The sequence below is a fragment of the Heterocephalus glaber genome, unplaced genomic scaffold (genome assembly GCF_053883595.1).
Source record: "Heterocephalus glaber isolate CG9 unplaced genomic scaffold, H.glaber_assembly_v1.0 deba00001442, whole genome shotgun sequence".
NCBI lineage: Eukaryota > Metazoa > Chordata > Mammalia > Rodentia > Bathyergidae > Heterocephalus > Heterocephalus glaber.
This window is the reverse complement of record NW_028258296.1, coordinates 2599068-2606983: the sequence shown is the minus strand read 5'-3', so window position 1 is coordinate 2606983 and position 7916 is coordinate 2599068. Positions and strand designations below refer to the sequence as shown.

The window sequence follows — 7916 nt, the reverse complement described above, 5'->3', positions numbered from 1 at the left end:
TCACATGGGCGCCAGTAGAGACAGCAGCAATGAGATCACGACCATCCATGTTTATCCAGCGACACTGAGTGTTGCCTCCGCCTAGCATGATGTGAAGCACAAGGACGCAGTGAGACAGCACCATGGACACCATCTGGCCAACTTCCCAGCCTCCCTTGCAGTAGGAAGTGGTCATGTGACTGGGCTTAGCCAATGGAATGTGGGCAGAGAGCCGTGCGCCTTCCCAGGGGCCTGTTAGCTCCCTGCTCAGCCCGCCCCTCCTTGCCTTTCCTGTGCTTGCTGGCAGATGCAGAGGGCCCAGGTCCCACAGACGAGGAAGCTGAGGACATAAATCCCAGGTCCCTGACTGCAGCACGGAGCAGACCCCTGGGGTACCCGAGCTGCCCGGACCCCGGACTGCATGGGAGAGAAGCAAACTGCATCACAACCCCACGGTTGTGGCAGGGCTGAGCCATCCTGACCAGTGTACTGCCCAGCTATGAACAGGTGCCCCGGAGCCCTGGCTCCTCCCCCCGCACCCCAGCTTGTATACTGCCACCCGCTTTCTCCTCCCCACACCCCCACTGCTTGGCTTCTGATGCCCTCAGCCTGAAGGCATCATCCAACCCCCTTCTCTCCTGAGAGCAGACAGGGTCTCATCGGGGGCATGCAGGTGACAAAAGCCACCGCACCATGCAGGAGTCTGGAGAGGGGCCAGGTCCTCCAGCAGATTCAGGGTGGGGCAGGGCTCCATGCTCCCCTGGGCTGTGTGGACCCGGCCCTTCGAACTTCAGAGGGCCATGTTGCCTTAAACAAAGTACATAGGAAGCATTTGCCAGCCTCAAACCCACCCCAAACACCTGGGCTGTGTGCCTCTGGCCCGCCATGGCTCAGGCTGCTCAGGGTGCTAGAACCAAATTCCAGAAGCAGAGTGGCTTACAAACAACCGAAATCTGCTTCTTACAGCTCGGAAGGCTGGGAGGTCCCAGCTCACGGCAGATCGGTGTCTGATTAGGGTTGGTGTCTGGCATGGACAGTGCCTCCTTGCTGGGTCCTCAGGCCACAGAGGGCCGGAAGGGTCTCGGCCCCTTTGTGACACTAGTCCTCTCCATGAGGCCTAAGCCCCACCCCCAGATCCACCTTCTAGGGCCACCACCGTGGAGGTTAGGGTTTCCCTGTGAGTTCGGGGACCACAGGCACTCAGATCAGCGTACTTCAGAGTACGATTCTGATGAAGAGGCCAGGGTTACTCTTCCCCCGTCAGGCATGAGCGCCTTCAGCAGTGGATTCCTCTCCGCCAGTCGCCATGCACTTCCGGTGGAAAGGCCCCTGACGGTCTCTAGCGGTCACACCCTCAGCCCTTCCCTTGGCTTCCTCCAGCCTAGCCCTGAGAAACACCTGGCACTTGAGCAGCCTCTCCTCTCCCCAGCCTTCTCCCTCCTGGCTCTGTCACTTCCAAACAGAGGCACGGCCCGCAGCCCGTTCTCCACCACTCTCCTTTCTCGGTTCTCCTTGGCAAGTAAGACTATAGCTGCTACTAGTATGGATAGCCAGCATTTCCCAACTCTGGCATGGCCCAGCCGCCCAGCATGTCACCTGCATGGTCCCACCTAACCCCACCCAGGGCCCTGTGGAGTTGGGGTGCTGTAACTCCATCCTCCACCCAGGAAGTCAAAGCGAAGAGCCTGGAGAAGTGACTTTCACAAGGCCACCCAGCTGGCAGGGGTGGGGTTGGACCAGGCCAGTGCTCGCATCCCCTCCTCTGGGCAGACGCAGCCCCACTTCCAGGGTACAGGCTTGGCAAAGGAGGGCACTGAGGACCACTTGCCCCTTGGCCACGCCTCTCCTCCCAGAGCACAAAGTGCAGGGGCACATGATGGACGGGGGAGCCAGGACCCAGACCCTGGGCTCAGGGATGCGATCACTCACCAAACCTGCCCCCACTCCACTGTCCACCGGGAGGATCACAGCGTGGGCACAGAGCTCAGCCGGGGTCTGGTGTGTAAGCGGCATGGGATGTCAAGGAGTCGCTGTTGCTGTCACTATTATTCATCTCACCATTCCGATCCACTCCTAAAGCATCAACAAACGCATTCATCAAGTGCCCAGTGACCTCTCTGGTGCCCAGCGGTATACTAGGGACTGAGTTATGGAGATGACCAGTAGGCAGTTACCGCCCCGCTTCATGGAAAAGCTAGCTGGGGAGAAACCACCAGACAATGAGCTAAAATGAAAATGGACAAGTCCAGTAGCAGAGGCGGCACAGGGTGCCGTGTGGGCACCACGGAGGGAGCCGTGTGCCAGTGCAAGCAGGGGCAGCATCGGGGCAGGTCGGGAATCAGTGCCAGAGAGAAAGCAGCGTTTTTTAAATCATTGGGCTCAGTCGATATTGATGAGTATGGGTTTCTAGGAGAGACTCTCTGGAGGTTCCCCTCCTCCAGGAGCCTCCCTGGTTCCCGCCCTTCGTTCCCTGCAGCCCTGCGGCTCTCGGACCCTCCCTCTGCCCGCACAGAGCACACTGTGGCACCATCCGTGGCCGAGAGCAGGTCGCACACTGAACAGCAGACCGAGGACGCTCCAAGCCTCAGCGCTCTCCCCACACAACCCGGGAGGCTGACTCGGCCCCGCCGCCTCCTCCTCGAGCCTGCAGAGAGGGCTGGGGCTGGGGCAGCGCACACACAAACATCTCATAGGATGGGCTGCTGCCTCCAGGACAAACCCAGGCTCGTCCCTGCCGCCCACCGCTTCCGCTGGCCCAGGTCTCCCTGCAGTTCGGGACGGCCGGGCGCTGTGGCCAAACCCTCATGCCGGACAATCCCCCTCCCCTGCTGTCCTGCAAATGACCACCCCCTTTGCATTGTGAATAAATGGCCGGTCCATTCCCTCCCTGGCTTCTCTGCTTGGATTGAAATTTTGCGCCTTTGAGATCGCAGCACCCACAGGACACCAACAAAGAGCCCTCCTGCAGCTGGGTGCTCATGCACTGCTGGGTAACTATGGATCAGGGAGGCAGCTCACCACAGAACAAGCGTGTATTTTCTCCAGCACGGAGGTGTTTATGTAAATTAGAGCCCAAGATCCCATTGTAGAAGCAGTGACTGCAGATCTTTCACTTCTTTACTTTTTGTTTTGATTTGTTTTGCTTTGCTTTTTGGGGGACAGGGTCTCACTATGTAGCCAAGGCTGGCCTCGAGCTCACAGTGCTTGGCTCAGCCTCCCGAGTGCTGGGATCACGGGCGTGCACCACCACACCCGGCTATCTCTTCATTCTGTAAAGTAGATCCCAGAATAAAAGTGTTATACACGTGCTCAAATTTAAATAAAAGCTTTGAAATGTGCATTTCTCTTAAAGGTGTGCGTTGGTTTCTAACGGGCCCTGAGTCCTGCTCTGCCACCGGTGCGGCTCTCTGTCCGGCGATCCACTGTCCACAAAGACACACTGTCTTCGCACGGGGGAACGCGGCTGTCTGGCCTGTGGGTCCCTAGACTCCCGTTATTCTAGCCTAAATCCCACTGATGTCACACTGGGCCTCATGTCTTGTGTGAATTCCCTCCCTCCCTGATAGAAGGACCTACTCGCTGGAACAGACTAAAGTTTTGAAAGTGCTTTCTGCAAGACAAAGGAAAAAGACTTTCCTGCCAGGTTTCATTCTTCCGACGACCCCTTCGCAGGGAGCGACGTTGGATGTGTCCTTCACCTCCCCCACCAAGCACCAGCTTTCCCGCCATGCTGTCGCCCCCTCCTGGCAGCCGTGGGAGGCGCCTTGCTCCGCGGCTCCCTAAGGCGAAGGCTGGGGCTTTGTCTGGGAAACGCTGCCGGCCTCTGCGGCTAGGGACATTTTACTAGCGAAGCCGCCACCCAGGAGCGGAGCCTTGGATACACAGCTTCCCTGGTCTCTCGGCCCCAGGACCAGCCCTGGCTGACTCCCCTCCTGCAGGGCCGCCCTCCCGTCCTCCTGCTGAGGTCCGCGTGTGCTTCTCCCTTCTTCCTCGGCACCTGGCACGGGTCCTGGGCCCGGCTGAGCTCGGTAAAGGAGCAGGAAGCCGGCGTGGCACTTCCACGGAAGGAGGGGCTGGGAGGTTTCCCACGGGTGCCTCGGGGCTTTGGGGAATCATTTAGTCATCAAAAAGTGCTTGGGAACAGATTAGAAATCAGAATAAGAACTTTTCTCTCCTTCTCCCTTTCTCCACGGCAGAGCAGAATCAAAATCCCAGCCCTGTTTAGTGTCATCGGACCCTCGGAGGAGCAGCTGTCCTCTTTGAGGTTCGGTTTCAGGAGACAAGAAAAAAGGAAGGAAAAGAGGGAAGGAGGGAGGGAGAAGGGAAGGAGAGAATGAAAGAATGAAGGAAGAAAGAAGAGAAGGAAGGAGGAAAGAAGGAAGAAAAAGGAGAGAAGGGAGGGGGGAAGGAAAAGACTCCGAGTCCTCCCTGCTCCGTGCGAGCCGAGACTCGGCCGGACTGGACGCAAGCCGAGCTCCTCTATCAGACAGAAGCCAGAGCCAGCGCCTGCGCAGCCATCTCCATACCTGCACTCTGGGGCCGCCGAGGGTCAGCTAGGCCGGACCAGCCGTGGGGGCCGCAGGCCGCAGCGGGAGAGGAAGATGCCCCACAGCCTTCCCTCCCGGGTCTGCCCTGTCTCCAGCTCACACCGGGAGACGCCCGCCCTCTGCATCCGAGGGTCAGAGTCCCCGGGCGGGGAGTTCCTGACCCGCTCAGGGCTCCTGCTTTTCATCTGTACATTCAGAGTAACAGCCACCCGTGTGCCAGGTAGGAGCGTAGCGAACTTGCACGGGACCATTTTGATCACTGGAAGCAGCAGTCCGGGCTGCCCCACCTCATGCTCACTGCAGGACTAAGTAAAATCCTCCAGAGGAAGCGCTCGCCAGGCTGCGGCAGGGAGGCCCGGTGAAGATTTGCACTTCCGGCTGGGCATGCTCCGGGCGTTGGCAGCCATCACTGGTCTTTCTCAGAGGAGGGGAGAGGCGATGAGTGGACTGACCGACCCAGCCATCCTGCTCGGCCCCCAGGGAGCCTGAGTGGGAGCGGAGCCTGTGACAGCGGGCAGCCCGGAGAGCGCTGGCGCGAGCTCCCTGTGCGGGCCACCGCCTGGTCCTGCAGACAGGGACTCTGCTGCCCTCTGGCCTGGGATGCGAACTGGGCAGGTCCAGAAAGTGTCCTGGCCCTCAGGGAGCTCTTGCTGCTTCTCCAGCTTCCACTGGGGCAGGCATTTCCAGTCCTTTCCTCATGGCCGCCATGACGGAGGCCCAAGACCCCAAGTCGAACTTGTGCTATATTTATATCCACACCAGGCATGGAGATCTATGAGATGTGATAAAAACTGTGGTGACTGCTGCTGCCGCGCGCCATCCCACTGAAAGGCAGCTCAGGAAACCATGACGCTGTGTCCTCGTCCACCTTAGTCACCGGATCTGGCACCGTGTGACTTCCGGCTCTTCCCCCAAGTCAAAATGACCAGGAAAGGGGAGTATTCCGAATCATTTCAGGATGTGAGGCTGCAGCAGTCCTGCCAGGTGGGACTGCTGGGGGTCGAGACCCACCAGCTGGGGTCCAGGCACCCACTGGTGCTCTGGGAACCTATCCACGGACAAGGGAGCACTGTGGCGTTACAGTGACACACGAGACAAAGCACATGAGGGCAGGAGCAGGCTGCTAGGGCCTGCGGGGACCAGGGCGGGGGAGCCTGAAGCTTGGACTTCGATGTCCCCGTAGCGCAGCTGCCTCTGGTTGTTGCAGGTGGCCCCGCACCCCACACTGGCCAGCCTTTGCCTTCGTACAGTCGGGCCTGGGGTATGGACCCACAGAACCACTGCGCCGAAATGTGCTTCAGGGAGCAGCTCTGTAAGCCTCGGACTTTATATCTGAGCAGAACAAGGAGGGCGGGGTTTGGGCCAAGGTCACACAGACTGGAATAATTACAGCCCAACAGGCAAATGAAGTCCAGGAGAGGGCACCTTAATGAGTTTAAATATGCAAATCTCGGCTATCCTTTTGCAAGTGAACATTGGCCATACAAAGGACTACCTGTTTTTTAAAAATGAAATAGCAAAGGGCTGGGGATTTAGCTCAGTGGTTTTGCTGCCTGCCACGCAAGCACAAGGACCTGAGTTCAATCCCTGGTACCAAAACAAACAAACAAAAAATGAAATAGCATAACAAAAAATACGTAAATCTATAGGCTATACAAGTAGTCAAGACTAGCTTTTAGTAATATTTTTCAAGCATATGGTAGTGAATGTTTCTTAAATTGCTTTGAAATTGTATATACCAACTGAATCACTCATGCACTCAAAAACTGTTCAGTCTTACCTTGGTCTGAGAATCCCAGAATGCAGATTTGGGTGCAGGTAGCTTTGGACAAGTGAGAAGTAGAGTTTCAGGGGACATTTCTGGTTCCAGTTGATAGCGTTCTCAGATGCACTAGATAGAAGGCATCGAGCGACAGCTGTGAGGTTCTTGGCTTGAGCATCGGGATGCCTGAGGGTTATTTATTGAGAGGGGGAGCCAGATGGATGGGTTCTCTGGAGAAACCGAATGCAGATATATGTGCTCCTCTCTGTGACAGGGAGACTGATTTACTGTCACAGCTCTTGCAACTCTAGAAGCTAAGAAGCCCCAGGACCTCGGTCGGCAAGCTGGAGACTCAGAGTAGCTGAAGTCACGGGTCCGGGCCAAGTCTACAGGCCCTAGGACTAGGACAGCACACAGTGAAAAAAGTTCCAGTTCAAGCCCTCGCAGGAAGGCAGGAAAAGGCCAGTGACCAAGCTCATACACAGAAAAAGTTCTTTCTTACTCAGTTTTGGGGTTTTTTTTCCCACCACTGGGGATTGAACCCGGGGCCTTTGCACTGAGCTACATCCCTAGCACTTTTTAATTTTTTTTTTTTTTACATTCAGACTGAGGCCTGCCAAGCCATTATATACCTCTGCTAGGCTTAAACCTGGAATCCTCCTGCCTCAACCTCCCAGAGTTCAGGGATGACCGGTGTGTACCATCACGCCTGCTGGTTTTTATTCTACGAGCCTTCAGGAGAGTGGATGATCCCCACCCAGCTATGGAAGGGCAATTTTCTTTGCTCATCTTGGCTTGAATGTTAACCTCATCCGGACAGACCGTGTACACACCCCAAACCCCACTTTACCGAATGCCTTGGCACCTGTGACTCAGTTGTGTTGGCACACAAAGTCAGCCGTCACACCGAGGAAAACAGGATGGTCACGCAGTGCGGGGACCAAGACTGCTGCCTGAACCACATCCGAGCGAGAAGCCTAAGAGACACCAGCGTGAATGACCAACGAGCAGCAGGGTGCAGCAGCTTGATGTTCTGGGGAGCCGAGGCGGGGAACAGAATGTGGAATTACTGCTGTAGAGACGGCTTTGAGGCCAAGGACTGGCTGATGTTGCCTCATCAGAGAGAAACCCAGTGTGCTCCGTGCAGCCTGGCTTCCCGGGGCCGTTTGGGCTGCCTTCACAGCACCAAAGCGAGGCAGCTGAGCAGGGAAATGTGCTGTCTCCTGGCTGTGGAGCCCAGGAGCACGATCAGAGCACTGAGCGGCTGCCTGCTTCCGAGGGCCTCGAGCACAGTCAGCCCCAGCCTCTCTAGTGCCTGCTGCTTCGCCGGTAACCTTGGTGTGGCTTGGCTGGTAGATGGAACACCTGCCTCTGCCCGCCTTCATGCCCACATGGGGCTGTGTGTGTACGCCTGTGTGCAAATGTCCCCTTTTTGTAAGGACATCCACCCTCTGGGAGTAGGGCCCACCCTAATGAACTCACGTAACGTGATTCCTTCTGGAAAGATCCTACTTCCAAGTAAGTCCGCGTCCTGAGGCAGTGGGATGAGGACGTAACCACCTCTTTGCGGGATGCAATTTAGCCCACACCAGCACGCTTATCCTGTTCCCTCTGCTCTTTGCTCTGGG

At 57.0% G+C, this 7916-nt stretch overlaps 1 long non-coding RNA gene across 1 annotated transcript; it reads right to left on the bottom strand.

The window, feature by feature from the left end:
- Positions 1-601: 601 nt before the first annotated feature.
- LOC110348451 (uncharacterized) lies at positions 602-7132 on the bottom strand. Its single transcript, XR_002393708.2, has 3 exons — positions 6307-7132; positions 2998-3248; positions 602-2052 (listed from the first exon to the last, which is right to left on the bottom strand). It is a non-coding gene; the product is annotated as an uncharacterized LOC110348451 (long non-coding RNA).
- Between the last annotated feature and the right edge of the window lie 784 nt (positions 7133-7916).